This window comes from Engraulis encrasicolus, chromosome 22 (assembly GCF_034702125.1).
Source record: "Engraulis encrasicolus isolate BLACKSEA-1 chromosome 22, IST_EnEncr_1.0, whole genome shotgun sequence".
Classification (NCBI taxonomy): domain Eukaryota; kingdom Metazoa; phylum Chordata; class Actinopteri; order Clupeiformes; family Engraulidae; genus Engraulis; species Engraulis encrasicolus.
Window position 1 is genome coordinate 15717698 of NC_085878.1, and position 22576 is coordinate 15740273.

The window sequence follows — 22576 nt, forward strand, 5'->3', positions numbered from 1 at the left end:
AGGTGACAGAAACCACTGATAATTCCACACAATACAAACAGAAAGGGAAAACACCTAACCGTGGCTGCCAAACTGTTCTTGTTTATACCTGCTCATGCATGCCCTGTATGCATGAATGATCATGTGACATGTGAGTCTGCATGCAATAAATGTTTGACCATTTTTCTTGTCAGTGTGGACAAAAGGATGGTTTTGCGTCCGGAACTTTGAGAAAAAAGGACTTTGTGGGCAGAATTGTTTTTCTGATGTAGTGGATATGAGCTTGTAAGGGCTGGGCCTGGTCTGTGTCTTTAAACTCCTTTACACTATAGGCTAATCTAGCAATGCTGCACTTGGTATTATTCTGTTTACAGTAAAATGTATTATAACTCTGGATGACTAAGCAGTAAGCCTTTAATTATTTTCTGTGTTATCATGTTTCTACACCACACCATGCAGCACAGTAACACAATATAAGTAAGTATCTTACTAAACTTACTAAATATGGCAGACCCATCACTGAACAAACAAACATACTGCTGATTTGTCGCCTTTAGCAGTGATGGGGAAATGGCCAACACTCAAAAGGAATTGGGACATTGAGTCACATTTTACTCAACTGTGAACATAATATGCATGACTTGGTAAGCAGATCAAGCATGTCGCTAAACCTGAAACTTGTCTTGTTTTTTTTCCCAGCTGGTTCAATTACATGGCTTTCGTTTTGTTACCACATTACTAGCCAAGTGCTCAATCCAAATGAAGATATCCAGTGTTTCCCACAGAACATGGTTGTCGAGGTGGATCGGACTTAAGTTAGTTCGTATTGGAGACATGTGACTGTCATCATTGGGTAGGCTATCTTTCATATGAAATATGATGTGTAAGCTTAATCCTATCATTATATGAACCGAATCGTGTATTGGGTGTTTCGTTGCAGCTCTACTGAGGAGCTATGAGGGCAAGGTTTTTTTTCATCAGTAGTTGGCTTGTGGGACACAGATTTCTAAGGCTTAGGGCACTGATAGTGTTGTTTTGTTTATTTAGCCAACATAACTGCTTGCCAGGACAAATAAATCGGTCCCTCTTGATTTGTCAACTTTGAGTGCTTGAGAGATTTACTTATGTTTTATCAAACTATATCAGCACAGTTATGAGTTTGTGCGTAGCTGGAGAATAGCCCAGATGGCCTTTGATGAAGTGTCTGATCACTGCTGCATCACACTCTTACTGTCAGCACTATGAGAAGGGTTTAGCCATTTTATTATACTGTGGATTCAGCCAGGCTAGTCGCTTCAAGAATAAAATGAATGTTTCTAATGGTATGACAGGGATGAAAGGCTAGCTTATTTGTCATGATCATGGCTGCGTAAAGACTAAAGAGAGCCCGCTGCTTGGCCCTCAGACATCAGCTCCTTGGCTGTTCAATCAAGGATTGCTTTGACTTCAGGCTAATCAGCAAGGTTATACTTCAACTTAGTATTGCGTCAGAGATGCACTGCATGTAATATCCTTGATGTGATTTGACTTTGATACTTTGAGTGCCAGCTGCTGATTTCCAAGTGTTCTTAGTCTGCATAAGAGGTCATGCATTTCATTCAGCCAGCACTGAGAGTGACTCAACTGTGAAGTAAAAAAAATCCTGGCACAATTAAGTTTCAAGTTCACAAACTAGATCACTCCAGTACACAAGATCCAAGTGATTTATGTCACCCCTCCCCCCATGGAAATATGTGTGTATCCCCATTGATGCCTTTTCTCTTGCCCTCGCCATTGCTCTCACTCTCAAGCCTGGTTTATGGTCAGAATCAAACTTGTCTGAACAATGATGCAGACAGCCACACAGTTATTTTTCTCCCCTCCGCCATCACTTAGTGCAGGACTCTGAAAATGTGACTGCCCACAGACAGCTATGCAGTTAACTGCAGCAGGAGCCGCTGTGATTGGTCCTCTCGACCAGAGCCCTCTGCGCCCGAGAACAGACAGCTATTTCCTTGTTCTAACCTTCACCGGGCTACGGACTGTGAGATGTTCATTAAATAAGTTACCAGTGCTTTGTAGCTTCATTTATTTACAAAAAGACACTTGCAAATTACGACGCTGAAGTTAGGCTATATAGTAGTGTTTCTCAACTGTATGTATTGAAGGCAGTTTGAATCCTCTCGTTGCCCCTACCGTTGTGACGCATAGCGCAAACCTAGGGATCGAGCAAAAATCAAAACTCTCTGCGTAGACCTGCGGGCGACAGTCTGCAAAGAGAGTAGTAGTCTGTGTGAGAGTGAGAGAGAATGAAGGAATCGCATGGGAAAAACAGGCGGCTGAGGAATAACTTAATCAATTTGTGGTGCTTGGTTTTCATTCTGAGGTGCTGTGCCACAGAATGGTGTACGTATGGGAATCACTGACAATTCTACCTTCAGTTATAGTTTACAGTTGGGTATTATGGTTGAGATGTTAACAGGCTAGAATAAATTATTTTAGCCCCCTGTGTCTTTCCAACTACATAGACATTTGTTGCAGCATTATTATTGAATTGTTCAATGGGGTGTTTATGAAGCAGTTGTGTTCGTTGTTCATGGTCTTCAATGACGTGCAGCGCTGCCCTTTTATATGATCCACGTTGTTTTTGTTTATAGTGGTGTAGGCCTAGAATCTAGTGTGGATTGTCTTGGCTTTCGAGTTCTTAATGCCATTCAGGCCAACTGAATTATAAGATGTTGACAGTTCTCCTGGATGACATACAACACAGGCCCCCAACACACACCCCAATATATAAAACGTCATATTTTAAAGTGCTTTGGATTTTGGTCGGTACAAGGTGAAGCTACACCAAGTGATAAAGTGGCATGGAAGCTACGTAGCGATGTGTACGAGTTAGCACCATGAAGGCGCAACCTCTGAATCTAGAGTTTCTACATATAAATAAAATTATGTCGTACTTTTTGCACTGTCTGCCATAAACTGTCTTCAACACGAAAAGAGGAGGCGGCTTTGTGGTGTTTTGACAAGCACCATAATCACCCTGCATTTAAAGGGGTATGCCACTATTTCGGGGCTTAATACAGTTAAAATCGTTGGCTGGGGTTTATAAAGGTGGTAAAGTGTCTTATTTTTCATGTTAAGCATTGTCTTGCTTTAAGACAAGTTAAAAGAGGGAATATGTCGCTAAGCTACTACACGGATCCATTGACTTTCACTAGCTTAGCGACATGCTCCCTCTTTTAACTTGTCCTAGAATTAGTTGATGTCAGGTATTTCACACCTGGTGGAGGGCATGCATTTAAAAGCGCATTGATTGGAGATAGGGGCTGATGCGGAGAGATCTCCAGCATAAAATATTAGCGGGTAAAATTACAGTTTTGTTCACTGTCTGAAATAACCACTTGATATCTCCGCCTTGTGTATTGCTTTTTTCGAGGACCTTCACTCACTATTCGACTCATCTTTGAGCTTGCATAAAACACGCCCCCTGCGCGTTAAATATTTGTAAGTTGTTGTGGATAACTTTCTAGTAAGTTTAATGTAATGTAAATTAGCCTACAGTCGGTGCGTAATATAATAATATAATAATATAATATACGGTGCGTAATATATGGTATAATATTTTATCGCCCACTGCATACAAAATACAGTCTATGGTTTTATGAAGTCAATGCATGGTTGCCATCATGGTGTGTTCAAAAGGGAAGATGTGAAGCTGGGGTAAGTTGATGAAAAGAATGTGCAAGAATATGAGGGCTGCAGTCATATGCCTACGTATATTATGCACTGCAACGGAAGGACATGTGCGTGTGTGCGTGTGTGTGTGTGTGTGCGTGCGTGCGTGCGTGCGTGCGTGCGCGTGCGTGCGTGCGTGCGCGTGCGTGCGCGCGCGTGTGTGTCAGGGATGGAAATAAGCACCCGTCCACCTGCCAATGACGGGTACATTTCAGTGGTGACTGGTATATTTTTCAACCCACCAGTCACTTTGACTGGTAAAAACAGTGAGTGACTGGTAGATTTTGAAATATACCTACCACCGTGACTGGTGGGGAAAAAAAATAAGTTCCACCCCTGTCTGTCTGTCTGTCTGTCTGTCTGTCTGTCTGTCTGTCTGTCTGTCTGTCGCCTAACTTAATTGAGGGAGCCAATTAAAGTGGGGAGGGGTGGAAAGTCAGTGTCTCGTAGTAGTTGACAAATGGAAGTTTGCAGTTTGTTTGAATAGTATACAACGACAGAGATGAGGCGCACACAAGGCTTGCAGGTTCAAAAAGTGTCTGGAGACATTGATAATGGACTAGGTCCGAAACGTTTGTAGCTCCAGATAATTTCCGTTGACTTCTTTTGTTAATTTGTCGGCCACAATACACTTTTTGAACCTGCAAGCCTTAAGTTGTGTGCGCCTCATCCTTTTTTGTCTGTCTTAGTATCACTATTTTTGGTGAGCAGTCGCACCAAGCAACAAGCAATTCTAAGTTAAGGCGCAGACGCCAACCTTCTTTGTTTCCTTACCAATAGTATACAACGGACATGATTAGCTCTGGGTTTTACACCAAATGATACATTCGTAACGTCTAGTAAACGTTTGTTGGCAATCGTTAACCACACCTCCCCTACAAGAAATTCAGTAGGTGGTCTTCAGACTCAACCTTTTTTAGCGCATTCAGGCCGACTGAGAACCGCGCTGGTGCCCCTTCCCGCACCTAATCGTGAACCGGCCGTCGTGTTCAAACCAAAGACCCTAGCGTTTGCGAACTGGAAAGTTGGTCGGTTCCATGAACTGTGACGACAACGTGGCCATCAGCAGGTTCATCTGGGTAACAGTCACATGAGTATAAAATTCAGAGCCCGGTATGAACATGGGCGGTGCGCAGAAAAGCACTTTTCTGCTAAACCTAACTGGTGCGGGCACCGGCACCTGCTCCGTTGTGGTCGGCCTGAAAACCACCTTTGTGATATGGTCTAGTGTGAAGAAAATCATGGAGAAGTTTTAACATTTTGACAGTGAAAGAGTGGGAACCCTGCTTATTGTGTAACCTTTTCCTAAATCCATTGTGAGTCTTGGCTGAAATGCCAAAAGCAATTCAGTTGTTAGCTGTTGAACTGTTGAAGTAGATTAGGTTTTGCTAACGTATTGAGTGGCATGTTCAAGACCACAGTATTAAGCTTACATGGAATGGAATCAGCTTAGTATGCTTACTTTGCAATGCTTATGGATGAAAATGCAAAAATTTTGGTGGGAGATGCACATCATCTGTGATATCATTGTGGACGCTGTTTTGATGGATGCGTTAATTTAAAATGATACTCTCCCATTTTTGGAAATAAGCTTATTTCACACCTCCCCTTGAGTTAAATAATAGGCTCTTGCCTGTCTCCTGTACTTCCAACCGTTTTCTAGTTATGGCAGTGCACATTTTACCTCCAAGCTAGCAGTTAACATTGAGTCCTATGAGACCAGTTAGCCGCGAGCTGGTCTCATAGGACTCAATGTTAACTGCTAGCATGTTGAAAGTACAGGAGAATGTTAAAACCCTATTATTTAACTCAAGGGGAGGTGTGAAATAAGCGTATTTCCAAAAATGGGACATTATCACTTTAAGCTTACATGATTGAAATTTCAAATTAATGTGCAAAAACTCACTCTCACTAAAGCACTTCCCATTTCTAGGTTGGAAGCAGTGCATCTAAACGGAGATCTGAAATGCCTACTTATATTTCAGTTAACCAAAGACTAAATCATTGGAACATCTATACTGGTTGACACAGAGCTTGATGCTGAGCAACAAAAGGAAAGAGGAGGAGATGTTGTAGCTACACACAGAGAGAGAGAGAGAGAGAGAGAGAGAGAGAGAGAGAGAGAGAGAGAGAGAGAGAGAGAGAGAGAGAGAGAGAGAGAGAGAGAGAGAGAGAGAGAGAGAGAGAGAGAGAGAGAGAGAGAGAGAGAGAGAGAGAGAGAGAGAGAGAGAGAGAGAGAGAGAGAGAGAGAGAGAGAGATCTGAAGTACCTTCTGTATAATTTTGCAGTATAACTGGTTAAAGACACATTGGTCTACTTCTGTACAGCATAATTTGCAGAATATTATGCATAGCCTAATCTACGGAATACATAGTCTTTTTAATAGGACATGTCCTTGCTACTGTACTGACCACACAGTGTGCACATGGCTACTTAATATGATAGTTTCTAGTGAGTGACAACCATGGACAACCATGTCACTGACAACCATGGAAACTTTGGAGGTAAGGATTTGTTTTGTAAGCCTGTTTTGTGCAACTTTCCTTGTTCATGTTACCCTTTAGAAGAGGGTATGTTGAGGGAGCACTCTCTTATCTGTGTACTCTACTAAGCTATGTGTGTGTCCATGTCTGGTGAACCAGTAATGTTCAGTCATATCAGCTGGGTGGATATCACGTCTTTTCTGCAGTGCAGTTTCAAATTTGCACTCAATCCATCTACAACCTTGAGATACGGGTGCTTCATGTTTTACTTGTTTTTGAAAATTCTCATGAATTCATTTTGGTTTAAATTCTGGGGGGAAATGTTGTGCAACTCCATCACCCAGCTCTTTGCCAGATAGTGTTTCAGATGTCTGTTTTGTTGAGCTTTGGCAGGTTAAAAACAGCAACCATTGACACCATCTTCCAAAGTTGAAGAAAATATCCCCTCTCTCATCAGTAGCTAAGGTGTTGAAAGCGTAAATTTGTGTTTTCTCATCAAAGTCACAAGCACATGCCAGTTCAGGAAACAGTCAAATGACAGCTGAGCTTCAACAGCTGCAAATTATAGGCTATAAGAGTCAGTTGCAATTGACAAGATTGATTTTAGAGAGTGAGCTGAGAAAACACTTCACTACATTCACATTTTGGTGCCTTCGAGAAGCGGAACAAGTTTATCTGTTGGGGGGACCATGAAGAGCCTGTCAGTGGTGGTTTGGTAAAGGTTGCTCTTGATCGCAAGAGGACCACACACTGTACGAGTGCTTGCAAAGTCACTTGATGGATCCTCACAGTGTTGCAGGTGCAAATGGGAAGTCTCACACACTTCTGCAGGGGAACCCATCACCACTCAACTCCTCTTTTACCCCTCTTTTATGTGGAGTTAAAAGTAAACAAATCACCTCTAACTTATATGTTTGGTTCAGATCATCTTTCTTGTCATCATCTAAGGCAGTGCTTCCCAAACTTTTTCACATCACGTACCCCTTGGAGCATTTCAGCTCCATCTGCGTACACCCCCCCCCCCATAATAAAATAAAGAAAACACAATGCACATCAACATAAACGTCCACAGATGAATGGGCATAGAGCTAACATTGTTGCAACATGTTCTGTAGGCTACACCAGTAGGTCACTATGAAAGGCTTCCAGCCAGAGATGTAATGGCCCATTAAGGTTGCTAAATTCATGTTTTCAACCAGCCATTATTGTTTAGCGATCTCACAGCACTTATTAAGGAGAGGGTGCTTAGAGGTGTGAATGTAGATTAAAACGTGCCATGGCTAGTAGCCAAGTCAACTTTGTAGACAAAGTTAAAATTTGAATGCAATAGGACGGACGTGACTGGGCTAAAAAATATCGGAGTCACCTAAATTGAACACACATACTTGTTCACGGCTAATTGCGGATATTTAGGGTGGTGTTAGAAGGTGACTGTTTTGGCTAAAAAATGACATTGCATGAACATAACAGTTCGCTAAAAGCATGCTAACAGCATGCTAACAAACACATAGCCTGCAGTCTGCCTGACGAACCAGACCTGACAAAGCTTATTTTGTCAAAATCCCAAAAGTAGCAAGTTATTATCTTACTATTGGCGTAATCACAGGTAGGCCTACTTGTGGATTGAAGCACATAGTCCCAGAAACTCTTCACCAACTCCAGAAAATAACGTGATGATATGTTTATTAACAAAAGCCATTCATTTGATGCTGCCCTATGCAGACTTTAGGAGACTGCCACAGCGTGTCTCCTCCTCGGGGAGATGGAACACACAGAGATGTACCACGCACGCGACTCTCCTCAGCACACAGCTGATTTTGCGATTAACCCCCATGGAAAAATAAATTAAGATATGTACTGAAAACGATGTTTACAAGGAAACAATTTAACCAATACCCATGAAATACCCAAAACATCAATGCCCATGCCTGAATCGAATATTAAAGGCTATTGATTTTTTTTCCTGCATTTTTTTTTTTCAAAATTCTTAATCTCCTCGCGTACCCCCTGCCATCACCTTGCGTACCCCCTAGGGGTACACGTACCATAGTTTGGGAACCACTGATCTAAGGGAATGTACAATGTTGGAATTGCTTGCATCTGCAGATATAGCCGTTTTCCATTTCGGTTCTGATAAATTCATGTGCAACTTCTAAAATCCCAGAATCGAGGCCGTAAGCTTATGTGTCTCAACAGGGAAACGTAGATGGTTGTTTTTGTTTATTCAATGATGCTTATGTCTGCTGTCATCCATGAATGAGTGTATTGTGTAAGTAAATTCACGTTGCTGTATTTCCTTGTTTTGAAAAAGGAGATACTGTATAGCTGGTTTGACACAGCATTACACACTGCTCTGTTTTGGGAGATTGTTGGTAATCTTGGTGTCTAGTTGCATCTGTTGGTCGAAATTCAATTTGCTTTTTTGGAGGGCTTGTCTGCGACTGTTTTTAGCAAGTTTTCTCATCTAAATGTGAAGTCTATTTATTGCTCTCCACATGCTTTACCGCGCGGTCACACCGCCAGAGAGCAGTCAGCAGAAGCGTTAAAAGCAGCAAAGCGTGTCTAGAGTCAAAAGCGTCAAAAGCCGAGAGCGTCAAAAATTGAACTTCATCTAAAATATGTAGGGTTGGAAACGGGGGTCCACGCGCACCCCCCGGCTTTTTTTACGGCACCTGATTTTTTTGTGTCTTTAGAGTGTCTACTTCCAGAATCTGCCAGGTGCCAAGCTGAAATAATGTCCCATGGCCTTCATTTTTAACCATTTAATGCACCTGACAGGAACCCAACAGATTGAAGCAATGACAAAGAATAGGTCATAACTTTTGAAGTAAACTACATACAGAGACAAATTAACACATTATTCCATACAATATTGACCTGGGGAATGGAAATAAGTTCTTGTTCTTGACTTTTGACACCATTTAAACGACCATTTGCTCAGAAACAGCCATAAAATGACCCAAAATATGTAGACACTCAACTATCTTTTCATTCTTTTGAGTTTTGTTGTCTCTTTTTCACCACCTGCTCTTCCTTTATCATTTGCAGTGTAAATGTGAGTATTATATCGCATATTAAGCTGAAATTATGACCCCCAGTCTCCATTTTTGACCCTTTAATGCGCCTGACTGAAACCCAACAGACTGAAACAATGATACAGAATAGGTCATAACTTTTGAAGTAAACCACATACAGAGACAAATTAACACATTTACCCTCACAATATTAACCTGAGGAATGCTATTAAGTTGTTGTCTTTGACATTTCACAACATTTGAACAGCATTTTTGGTCATAATCAGCCATAAAATGGGCTGACATATGAAGACTCTCAAGTATCTTTTCATTCTTTTGAGTTGTATTGTCTTTTTGTCCACCACCTGCTATTCCTTTATCATTTGCAGTGTAAATGTGACTATTATCTCGGGTTTTAGGCTGAAATAATGACCCACAGTCTCCATTTTTAACCTTTTAATGCGCCTGACTGGAAACCGGCAGATTGAAACAATGATACAGAATGGGTCATAACTTTGGATGTAAACATCATACAGAGAGATTAACACATTTCCCCATACAATGTTGACCCAATGAATGATTGTTGTCATCCAATGATCATCAATGATTGTTGTCATCCAATGAATGATTGTTGTTCTTGTCTTTGACATTTGCCAACATTTGAACTGCATTTTTGGTCATAATTGCCAATGAAATTCAAGTAGGCCTATCTTTTCATTCTTTCAGGTTATATTTATTTTTCAACACCTGCTCTTGACTTCATTCATATTTACATAAAAAAGTGTATTAAGAGTATTAAGCTGGAATGATGACCCACAGGGTTAATTTATAACCCTTCAATGGACCTGAATGGAACCAACAGATTGCAACAATGATACAATTCATTGGGCAGTCATGGGTAAATTGGGCAGTCATGGGTAAGCAGTTAGAGCATCAGACTTGTATCCCAAAGGTTGTCGGTTCGACTCCCGACCCGCCAGGTTGGTGGGGGTAATCAACCAGTGCTCTCCCCCATCCTCCTCCATGACTGAGGTACCCTGAGCATGGACCCGTCCCGCCGCACTGCTCCCCAGGGGCGCCACTGAGGGCTGCCCCTTTGCACGGGTGAGGCATAAATGCAATTTCACTGTGTGCAGTGTTTACTTGTGTGCTGTGGAGTGCTGTGTCACAATGACAATGGGAGTTGGAGTTTCACAATGGGCTTTCACTTTATTTATTTCAATGGAAGTTAACTTTTGAAGTAAACCACAGTACAGAGAAAAGGTAACCCATTTTCCCATACAATACTGACCCAAGGAATGCAATGAACAATTTTTGGCCTTTTATCAACTTTTAAATGCGCTTCTGGACAAAAACTGCCTTTTAAAAAAGCCCTAAAATCTATAGAAATTAAACTGTCATTCTATTTTGGAGGATCACAGCAGCAAGCAACCCATCCACACTAGTGTTTTGTAGGTGCATGACTACCTGAATAATGCACTATCTTGATCCAAGTGACCAGATTTGTAAAGTTTGTCAGCCATGAGTGTGTTTTACACTGGCATGTTTCTCTGTCAGTCTATGTCTGCAGAAAAAGGTGAAAGACACATCTTCATGTTACAAATTACATGTGGAGGTTTTGCAATAAGAAAAAGGAAAGAATATACGCACACCACAGATGCTCCCTTGTCGTGAGACACCTGACGAAGACCTTACAGGTCGAGACGTTGTGTGAGCTTTTCACACATTAAATGATGACAAGGGAGCTTCTGTGGTGTGCAGATAGTCTTTCCTTTTTTCTTGTGTGTTCTTTTATGTCCTGCACCCACGGCAATTGCTTTTTGGGATGTGCCTTTACCTCACATTTTTTTAAGGTTTTGCTAATAAGTCTTAAAGAAGCCTCCTTTGTTTCTTGAACCTCTGAATGATGATGGTGCTAGTTGGTTATTAAGTTTTGAAAATGAGATACTGTTTCAATCTGAAACTCAATAACATAATCAAATGTATACTTTAAATGAGCAATGAGAAGCACCCAATAAAACTTGAAAGAATGAAAAAAGACTGCTTATTTTCTACACATTTTGGGTATTTTAATGCTATTTTTGTCCAGGAACACGGTTTAAACGTTGATGACAGTCCTTCACAAGTGCTTCATTGCATTTCTTGGTTCAGTATTGTATGGAAAATGGGTTAGCTTTTCTTCTCTTTGTGGCTTACTTCAAAAGTCAACCCACACTATGTCTTTTTATGAAGTATTATAAGTTTAAATGTTGTCAAATGTCAAAACAACTTAATTTCATTCTTCAGCTTAGTATTGTATATCAAAATGTGTTAATTTTTCTCTGTATATAGTTTAATTCAAAAGTTATGACCCATTCTGTATCATTGTTTCAATCTGTTCCAGTCAGGCGCATTAAAGGGTTAAAAATGGAGACTGGGTCCTTATTTCAGCCTAAACCCAATATAACAGTCACATGTTCACTGCAAATGATAAAGGAGGAGCCGGTGGTGGACAAAAGACAATACAATTCGAAAGAATGAAAAGATACCTGAGTGTCTACATATTTTAGGCCATTTTATTGCTGATTATGACTACAAATGCTGTTTAAATGTTGTGAAATGTCAAAGACAACTACTTAATAGCATTCCTCAGGTTAATATTGTGAGGGTAAATGTGTTAATTTGTCTCTGTATGTGGTTTACTTCAAAAGTTATGACCTATTCTGTATCATTGTTTCAGTCTGTCGGGTTTCAGTCAGGCGCATTAAAGGGTCAAAAATGGAGATTGGGGGTCATAATTTCAGCTTAATACGCGATATAATACTCACATTTACACTGCAAATGATAAAGGAAGAGCAGGTGGTGAAAAAGAGACAACAAATCTCAAAAGAATGAAAAGATAGTTGAGTGTCTACATATTTTGGGTCATTTTATTGCTGTTTCTGAGCAAATATGCCGTTTAAATGTTGTCAAAAGTCAAAAACAACAACTTAAATTCATTCCTCAGGTCAATATTGTATGGGAAAATGTGTTTATTTGTCTCTGTATGTAGTTTACTTCAAAAGTTATGACCTATTCTCTGTCATTGCTTCAATCTGTTGGGTTCCTGTCAGGTGCATTAAATGGTTAAAAATGAAGGCCATGGGACATTATTTCAGCTTGGCACCTGGCAGATTCTGGAAGTAGACACTCTAAAGATACAAAAAAATCAGGTGGCGTAAAAAAAGCCGGGGGGTGCGCGTGGACCCCCCTTTCCAACCCTACTATAATATGTAATGAGCTCGGTGGCGGCAGGCGGCAGCCAATGGAATGTTCACATTTTTCTAAACACGAGCTTCGGTTGGTCGAGATTCTTGGTCGAACGCTTCAGGTTGAATCTTTTGCCTCGTTCAACGCCCCTGACCTGTGCTTTCCAGGCAGGAGTCAGCAGCGTTTTAGCTCTTTCAACGCCGGCGGTGTGACTGCAGCATTATACTGCACAATTGTCATCCCACTCACTGCACTATATACGGCATTACTTGCCCCTTGAACTAACAGACTTGTCAAATCTTTTCGAGGGTTTGTTAGCTCTTGGATGGTTGTATGAGAGTCTCATTTAGCCTGTCTGCTAGCATGGACTCATGTCTGGTGTAAGAATTTCGCAGCCATTACCAGGGTTCATGTGTTTCTCAATGCCCACACAGCCCTCACAGTCTGTCTCCATGTGTTTCACTAAGACATCTTGAATGTGGACCATGATGTGGACTTTTTTCACCGAACACACAGAGTGAAGTAAGCTTAGTATTTATGCACTGTGTAGAAATATAATGCAGAGATTGATCATCAAGAGAAAGACAGAGAAATAACAACCACGTGAATGTTGGATTTATGATCTAAGTACTTTTCAACAGTTTTTTTTTCTTGGTACATTTGAAAGCACCTGCCACAGAAAGTGCACTGGATTCTGTTTGGCAGATCTGGTTGCATTCATGCAGGCATTATGAGTCTGCAAGGCTGAATATTATAGCATCACAACTTGTAGCACTGTCAACTTTTTAATTCTGTTGACCTCTCTGCTACGCTGTAATGCTCAATCTTACTCATAAGAGAGACCCACAAAACCTATTCGCCTGAGATTTCTCATGTATGAAATCAGGTCAAGGTCATCGCATTGCACATGGTATGAATTGCATCACTTAATCTGACTTTCTGCTTAAAGCCTCTGTCACACCCTTTTTACAAGTTTAACATGACTCTGATTTCCATTAGGCCAAATTTCTTAGATAACACATTGTCCTTCGTTGCTTTTACCCCTCTGGTTCAGAAAGTCTTGTGATAAGCTTAATACAGTAGCATACATTCAAGTGACTACGGCAGGGGAGGCATTGACGTTCCACTATTTTACGTTGGGAAGTGGTTGTGGTCGTGAGACGTAAATATTACACCCAAAAAAAAAAACCCCTCAGAAATGGGGTAATTTGGGTCCCAACTGGCACAGATTTTTGTTTTTTTTTAGATGTATTTTTTGGTCTTTTTTGACTATCCATGATAGTGCAGTGCAGATGGTGACAGGCAGCGAGTTGGGAGAGAATGACGGGGAAGGGTTGGCAAAGGACCCGGGCCGGGAATCGAACCCGGGCCGGCCGCATAGCAAACGAGTGCCCTACCATTTGTGCCACGGTAGGGCCAACTGGTATAGATTTTAATGAAACTCTTTGTAGTGGCGACGAGGAACGACCGTAGAACTGAATTTGCATGAAACTGTCACCAATACTAAGGGAGAAAAGGATGATTAAAGTATTAAAAGGGTATGACTATCTAAATTGCCCTAACCGCATATAATTCAACAATCCTGGAGTTCAACTCAAATTGTTAGAAACTGCATTAATTGCAGTCTATTTGTAAACATGCTCTTGAAAACTTCCCAGATTATGCAAACTTGGAAAGTACATATGTAAGTCTTACCTCCTGTCAAATGATTTTGGAATATTGTATTTGGAGGCAAAGGAATATTTGGCAGCTGCACGTAAGCTTACTACGGTTCTCTTATTGCAGAGTTAGAGCATTGTTAAGTTAGCTGAAAAGAGCTGTTATGTTAAATTCTACTACTGCTTTTCCTCACGCTAGCTGTCATTATTTTATTTTTAAGTTATTAGATATGACATGCTTAGAGTTCATGACTACAACACTGTTAGGACTTGCACAAGCAGGTTATTGGAGTGCTTCTGGGTTTTCACCTTTTTCCTTGGTGCTCTTCAGTGTAGTGGCTCTCAAACTTGGTCCAGGTATATAAGTTACATGCTGAGGCACTCAAGGTTGCGATTTTTTATTTGGCCAAATAAGTTGTTTAGTGACCAGCGGTGGTCATGTGTGGTGGTGGCGCTGGTGGCCCAACGGGACACTCCGCTAGGCCTCTCAGAACCAGGGTTATTCATTTCTGCAGTTATCGAGGCAGCCCTAGTGCTGAGAGGGAAGAGAAGTGAGAGCATGGGCTGAGTTGTGTAGGGGGAGGGGTGCGACGAGCTGTATGCTATGAGGGCCATTGGAGTCTCTGTGTCGATCCTATGAAAACAGTTTTTTTCCCCCCATCAAATTCTTTCTTTGATTTTTGTTTTTTCTTTTCAGATTTACATTTGTCACTGAGATTTTTTTTTCTTTCTTTCTTTTTTTCATTATTTAAAAAAAAAAACCTCAATATTAAAGATGGCCTCTCAACGTCATTTGATTAATATTGCTGTGTTCCCCATTGTTATTGAATGTGTTACGCGTTGGTCCTGTTTTAAAAAACGTTCTGGTTGCTTTGTTTCAAGCCGTTTTTGCAAGCTAGAAAGGTGGCTTGTGGAGAAACGAGAGGGTGTTCCGTGTTTCTCGTGGAAATGCGTCTCTGATTGGCTCACTCCTCCTGCTCTCATGGAAACGCGTCTCTGATTGGCTCAGTACTCCTGTTCTTGGAGAGAATGTAATGGGAAGCAGAGTCGCCACTTCTCCGGGTGGTACTGCACTATAGGGGCGCCAACGGAGACGTGCATGCTCCATTCAGGGCTGTGCTCTTTCGACAGCGACCCCTAGGCGAGCTGCAGGCACGGAGCAACCAGAGTGGGCTTGCTGCATAGATGAGGCTTTGTGCTGTGTGTGTACCTGAGAGTAGCAACCAGCTGATAGCTAAGCTAAGCTAGATTTCGGGCCACCAGACGTTGCTTGTATTGAAAACAAGCAGAAAAAAATTACTTGACATGTTTTTAGAAAAATGGGTCGACTTAAACCTTTGTGAGCAACGCCTTCTTTCGACGTGACGAAACACAGAAAGGCTTTCGTGATTCGCTCGTTTCTCTGCATTATTTATGTCAATTGGGAAACACCGGGAAACACAGCCAGGCGAGGTGACGCACCGCTATGAGAGCCTTGCAAGTGAGTTTAACTTGGGGTGACCGTCCGATCTTCAAAAGGAGTGAGTAAAACTGTGTTTTATCGGAAGTTGGCCTTTAAAGGGTGACTGGATGGAGCCAAACACTCATGGCAAAATAGTAAGTAAAGCAAAGAAAAGTAAAATGGCTAACTTAAATCATGTTCAATTTCTGCCTGTCTGTAATTTCACTTCTACTGCACTCTAATCTGGCGGCATCATTAACTTTTTTCTAGAGTAACTTTGCAAAGTGCAACTACTAAAGATAAGCATGATTTTTGATTATTTATCATTAAGTAAGATATTTGTTTTCGTATGCAAACCATGCGATGCCATCCTATGTAAGCTTACTCCACCCAAAGATTTTGGCTCCGCACAAAGTCTGGCAAAACCCTCCTAGCTTGGTTCACTCACTGTTTAGCCAATCAGCAAACAGTTGAAAGTGGTGACGCAGAACTCACCCGCGAAGTCCGTTACTGATTGGTCAAGGTAACACTATCCACACTTTGGATTTGTTATTTGTATGCTTTTTCGACACAGTATCGTAACAGTCATGCTTAAAGCACAATGTGAGTTTTGATTTGAGTTCGGAACTCCAATGAATTTAAATGGCAGATAAAGATCAGACCATCTCCCACCCTCCATGGAGACGGATTCCTATTAGCTTTTGCCAGACTGTTAAACAGAGTCAACAGTTTGCTTCGCCCAAGCTACATGTAGGTTATTCTGCTATTGTGCATAGGGAACATTTTCAAGCAATGCAATGAACTATGTGGCATTCTCCGATTTCTCTCTCACTATTTTGCTTTGAGCGAAATATCACCCCCTTGGTAAACCGCCCCCATACTTTTCATCATTCCTGTCCTGGTTTCTGGAGAAAAGTTTCCATCTGTCTCTCATTCACTAGACTTTCTTGTCATGTTGTGGTCTTGGATTTCTCTGCTGTACTGATGGGTGACGATCTAAATGAACCGTGGGAGTTTTTTTTCCCGATTTGGCGTTACTGTTAGCATGCGCTTTCAGCAGCATGAAGTGAGAAGCTGAAGTGGACAGGGCTTGGACAAAATAACTGAGACACCTGTCATTTTAGTGTCATTAAGTTCCTCTTGAGTCCACAGTTAATTCTGTTGCATGTGGTTCATCCTTCTTGGTGGTATGCAGACATTAAGTTACCTTTGATACTGTGGCTCTTGATACATCACAAAGACTTGCTGTCTCAGTCAAAGATGCAACAGTTAAGTTACGCACGTACCAAGAATTTCTCCTTTTTGAACTCAATGCTGTGCTCTTACCCTGCAAATTGAACCTTCACACTTCACTTTACTGGTGCAATGTGCCATTAATGAAGATTGGGCAACATGCTGGTCCACTTGAGCCATGAAACTTCCCACACTAAAATGACCAGCCTGATCTGCAAAATTCCGTGCTCCTGGACACAGATGCTAAGGACACGAAATCCGTGTCCAGGAGCACGGATTTTGCCAAAATTCCGTGCTCCTGGACACGGAATTGTTTTCTGTGATGGGCACATGGAAGTGCTTTCTATATTCCCACAGCACTGTGTTAACTCTATCATTAGAAAATACATACCAAATGCTAATCCTAAACAAAATAATGCTATAGCAATTTAAGTTGTGCCCTGACCAAAACATTCCCTAACATTAACCTAATATGTCATTAAAGACATATTTTTGAGAAATACCTTTTCCAGTCGGTTGATGGGCTATCAAATTCATATAATGCATGAAAGAATACTAGCTGTGCCCAGACCAACACAATCCCTAACCCTAACCTGTCAGTAAGAAATGTTTTTTTGAGAAAAAATATTTGAAATTAGAAAAATCCTGAGAAAACACAAGACTGTGGAAACATAAATCTGTGGGAGTATAGAGAGAGCACTTCTGTGTGTCCATCACGGAAAACAATTCCGTGTCCAGGAGCACGGAATTTTGGCAAGATCCGTGCTCCTAGACACAGATTTTGTGTCCTAAACATCCGTGTCCAGGAGCACGGAATTCTGGAGATCATGTTGAAAATGACAGGTGTCTCAGTTATTTTGTCCAACCCCTGTATAATAACTTACCGTTGCGGCCACAAGTTTTGTTTTGTTTTTCATCCATGCCTTGTAAAGAAAAATTGCCTTGAGTAAAGTGTACATTTCATTTTTCAAGAATATATCGTGACCACAGTCATATGAGGAAACCTGCATTCAATGACATTATATTTGTCTAACTAAGGCTTAATTGTTTTATGCACCAATTGTGGTAGCCTACCCATCATATATTGTAGGCCTAGACTCTATTGCAACCTGTCATAGCCTGTTATACTACTCTGTTGTATATTTACAGAAAACAGCTTTTTTTGATTCAGTCATATCAATAACAATTCAGTGTTTGTTTAGCTTTAGTTTAAAAGTGCCAATAACCTAGCCGTACTTTGGCCACTTGTTGTGATGGGCATGCCAGTGGAAGATGCGATAAAGATCAGACCATCTCCCACCCTCCATGGAGACGGATTCCTATTAGCTTTTGCCAGACTGTTAAACAGAGTCAACAGTTTGCTTCGCCCAAGCTACATGTAGGTTATTCTGCTATTGTGCATAGGGAACATTTTCAAGCAATGCAATGAACTATGTGGCATTCTCCGATTTCTCTCTCACTATTTTGCTTTGAGCGAAATATCACCCCCTTGGTAAACCGCCCCCATACTTTTCATCATTCCTGTCCTGGTTTCTGGAGAAAAGTTTCCATCTGTCTCTCATTCACTAGACTTTCTTGTCATGTTGTGGTCTTGGATTTCTCTGCTGTACTGATGGGTGACGATCTAAATGAACCGTGGGAGTTTTTTTTCCTGATTTGGTGTTACTGTGAGCATGCGCTTTCAGCAGCATGAAGTGAGAAGCTGAAGTGGACAGGGCTTGGACAAAATAACTGAGACACCTGTCATTTTAGTGTCATTAAGTTCCTCTTGAGTCCACAGTTAATTCTGTTGCATGTGGTTCATCCTTCTTGGTGGTATGCAGACATTAAGTTACCTTTGATACTGTGGCTCTTGATACATCACAAAGACTTGCTGTCTCAGTCAAAGATGCAACAGTTAAGTTACGCACGTACCAAGAATTTCTCCTTTTTGAACTCAATGCTGTGCTCTTACCCTGCAAATTGAACCTTCACACTTCACTTTACTGGTGCAATGTGCCATTAATGAAGATTGGGCAACATGCTGGTCCACTTGAGCCATGAAACTTCCCACACTAAAATGACCAGCCTGATCTGCAAAATTCCGTGCTCCTGGACACAGATGCTAAGGACACGAAATCCGTGTCCAGGAGCACGGATTTTGCCAAAATTCCGTGCTCCTGGACACGGAATTGTTTTCTGTGATGGGCACATGGAAGTGCTTTCTATATTCCCACAGCACTGTGTTAACTCTATCATTAGAAAATACATACCAAATGCTAATCCTAAACAAAATAATGCTATAGCAATTTAAGTTGTGCCCTGACCAAAACATTCCCTAACATTAACCTAATATGTCATTAAAGACATATTTTTGAGAAATACCTTTTCCAGTCGGTTGATGGGCTATCAAATTCATATAATGCATGAAAGAATACTAGCTGTGCCCAGACCAACACAATCCCTAACCCTAACCTGTCAGTAAGAAATGTTTTTTTGAGAAAAAATATTTGAAATTAGAAAAATCCTGAGAAAACACAAGACTGTGGAAACATAAATCTGTGGGAGAATAGAGAGAGCACTTCTGTGTGTCCATCACGGAAAACAATTCCGTGTCCAGGAGCACGGAATTTTGGCAAGATCCATGCCCCTAGACACAGATTTTGTGTCCTAAACATCCGTGTCCAGGAGCACGGAATTCTGGAGATCATGTTGAAAATGACAGGTGTCTCAGTTATTTTGTCTAACCCCTGTATAATAACTTACCGTTGCGGCCACAAGTTTTGTTTTGTTTTTCATCCATGCCTTGTAAAGAAAAATTGCCTTGAGTAAAGTGTACATTTCATTTTTCAAGAATATATCGTGACCACAGTCATATGAGGAAACCTGCATTCAATGACATTATATTTGTCTAACTAAGGCTTAATTGTTTTATGCACTAATTGTGGTAGCCTACCCATCATATATTGTAGGCCTAGACTCTATTGCAACCTGTCATAGCCTGTTATACTACTCTGTTGTATATTTACAGAAAACAGCTTTTTTTGATTCAGTCATATCAATAACAATTCAGTGTTTGTTTAGCTTTAGTTTAAAAGTGCCAATAACCTAGCCGTACTTTGGCCACTTGTTGTGATGGGCATGCCAGTGGAAGATGCGTTTTTGGGGCACATAATTAGGAACACGGTGAACCGACTTTCACATCTTTGAAATGTATTGCAAGACGTTTCCTTTCCGTTTTAAATTCAAATGACAGACATCAATAATTTCATATGCACAAGAGAAAAAATATATCACCGCACATTTTGGCTTCTTCACTTTTGAGGGAGAGAGGCAAGCATGGAGAGGGAGGGGAGGGGGAGAAAGAGATGGGTGGGAGAGTAAGGGAGAACAATGCGCTGAACATGTCTACTGGAATATATCCTTGTTTGCAAAATAAACAGTGCAGAGCCCGTTTTCTATTAACTTAGAGCATTTCTAGTCCAGGGTGAATTGTCATAACCGACGGGACAACCTCTCAGCACTCTGATGTGCTCCCACAAGAATATGCTTGCAGACGCAGCAGCGAAATCTAAATAAACATTCTAGAACACAATGCATGGAGTGTTATCCGAAAGTCTTCTGTAGCTATTTCCGTTGGTGTTGAGTTAATGTCCTGTTTAGCCTAATGCAAGTATCACGTTTTTAGAATATTTTCATTTATATTTTTGGACTGGCCCGGCATTGTCCCAGAGATGATAACTTTGTGTCCCCCCAACAATTTTATGGTCCCAGGGACAACAGGATACCCCGTTAGTTTCGAGCGCTGCTCTCGCTGCTGTAGTAGCCAGCCATTGCATGCAGCTGAAAAGCTTTTGTCCCCTCCCCAGTGCGACTCTCGGAGAGAGGGCGCTCAGGTCTTTTCCTAGCGTCGTCTGTTATAGGGCATGCTGGGAGTTGTAGGTTAGCAATTGCGGCCGCCTCGCCAAGAAAGCGCTGCGGGAAACGCTGCTGATCATGTGGACAGGTGTTTTCCGCCTTACAGAAATCATAGGGCAATATGTGTGTGGAGGTTGTGGAAGGTACGCGAGTTAAGCCAAAACTAGAGGTGCACCGAAATGAAAATTTGTGGCCGAAACCGAATAATAATTAACCGAAACAGAAACCGAAAATTACAATTCAGTTAAAATCATCAAAAGTTAGATTTTTCATTATTTTTAAACATTGCTTAAATCTACGGCTTAAGTTACAATACATGTTTAGACAGGTTTTTGAAAGAAAATAAATGTGTATTTGAAGTCTTCAAATGTTAGAGTAGAACTGAAATGATTGTAATTAATGGCCATTTTCAATTCATTTTCTATTCGGTCATTCAGTTGGCTTTCGGCCGAAAACCGAAAGTGTCCTTTTTTTTTGCGTTTTCGGCCGAATATTTTCTGCGGCCGAATTTTCGGTGCACCTCTAGCCAAAACCTGACATACACTGAATGTGGTTTTTTTTTATTTTTATCAGAAGGCGAAATCAATTTGTGGTGCTCTGTTTTCATTCTATGGTTCTGCGCCACAGAATGGTCTATATATGGGGTCTTTCCAGATGGTATCAGAAAATATCCGAAAAGTTGGGATGGTGTTCTGCTCCATTTACTGTAATGTAACCATTTGATGATCCCAGTTGGAATGAGTCTTGAAAAACAAGCCTGTGAGTGTTTCATGTCAAGTGAAAGCCCTCCTGGGAAACTCCAACTTCCATTGTCATTGTGACACAGCACTCTACAACACACAAGTGCACACTGCACACAACGAAATTACATATATGCCTCACACTCCGTGCAAGGGGGCAGCCCATCATGGTGTTCCAAGGGAGCTGTGCGGCGAGATGGTACCATGCTCTGGGTACCTCAGCCATGGAGGAGGATGGGGCAGAGCACTGCTTAATCACTCCCCCACTAGCCTGTCGTGTCTGTAGTCAAACAGACAACCTTTGGGCTTACAAGAGGAGAGCAAGAGAAATTGGATGAAAAAATAAACACACTACAGATTTCCAAATTCACCCACCAGCTCGGGGATGTTAAAGTTACGAGTTACGAGTGACAGCAGGGGTAACGGTGCACTATGCCATGTGTACACCAAGCGCTACCTACGCGACCCAGGTAGCTGGGGTGGTTGAAGATATACACGGGGCTTTAGGGCTGTCAACGAGTGATTGGAGTTCGAATAGTGCTAAGAAACAGGAATTCGTATGGGGAAATGAATATTTCAATGTGGGAAGAAACATGTAAGTTCTTATGGTAGAGAGGCTACACTGGCTGAAAGCAGGAAGTGTAGCCCAACTGGACAACAGCAGAATAAAATATTTAAACTCCCGTGTTGTCTTAACCATTTATACTTTTCAGCTACATGGACATTTGTTGCAGCATTTCTATGAAGCTGTTAACTGGGGTGCTGTTCGATGTTCATGATCTTGACTCTTGTATGACGCGCAGCGCTAAAGCAGCCCCTTTAAATGATCCTCGCTGGTTTTGTTGATAGGTGGAGTAACCTAGTGCTGCAGATTAGTTTTCACATTTGAGTTCTTTTTGCAGTTCAAACTGCATTGTAAGAAGTTGTCTCTCGTGAATGACTCGTGAATGACTTACAACGTACACCCACCCCAAAATATAAAACAATAGGCCTTTATCTGAAAGTTCTTTAGATTTTGGTTGGCACAGAATAAAATTGAGCCGAGTGATGAAGTGGTATGGAAGCTAGCGAGGTGCGCGTTAGCACCATGAAGTCGCAATATAGCATTTTTTCTAGCTACAGAGAAGCGACACGTCTTCACAATTTTTTGCACCATCCGCCATAAACGCTGGCTTCAAGGCGACAA

At 41.3% G+C, this 22576-nt stretch overlaps 1 protein-coding gene across 3 annotated transcripts in view; it reads left to right on the forward strand.

The window, feature by feature from the left end:
- The window catches only part of LOC134439225 (zinc finger protein 609-like), a 108377-nt gene that overhangs the window by 12768 nt on the left and 73033 nt on the right, over positions 1 to 22576 (forward strand). The window contains exon 2 of one of the 3 annotated variants that reach the window (XM_063189120.1): positions 679 to 832. The exons of the other annotated variants lie outside the window; for them this stretch is intronic. The gene's annotated coding sequence lies outside the window, so the exon portion shown is untranslated. The remainder of the gene's footprint in view (positions 1 to 678; positions 833 to 22576) is intronic. 3 annotated transcript variants of the gene reach the window in all.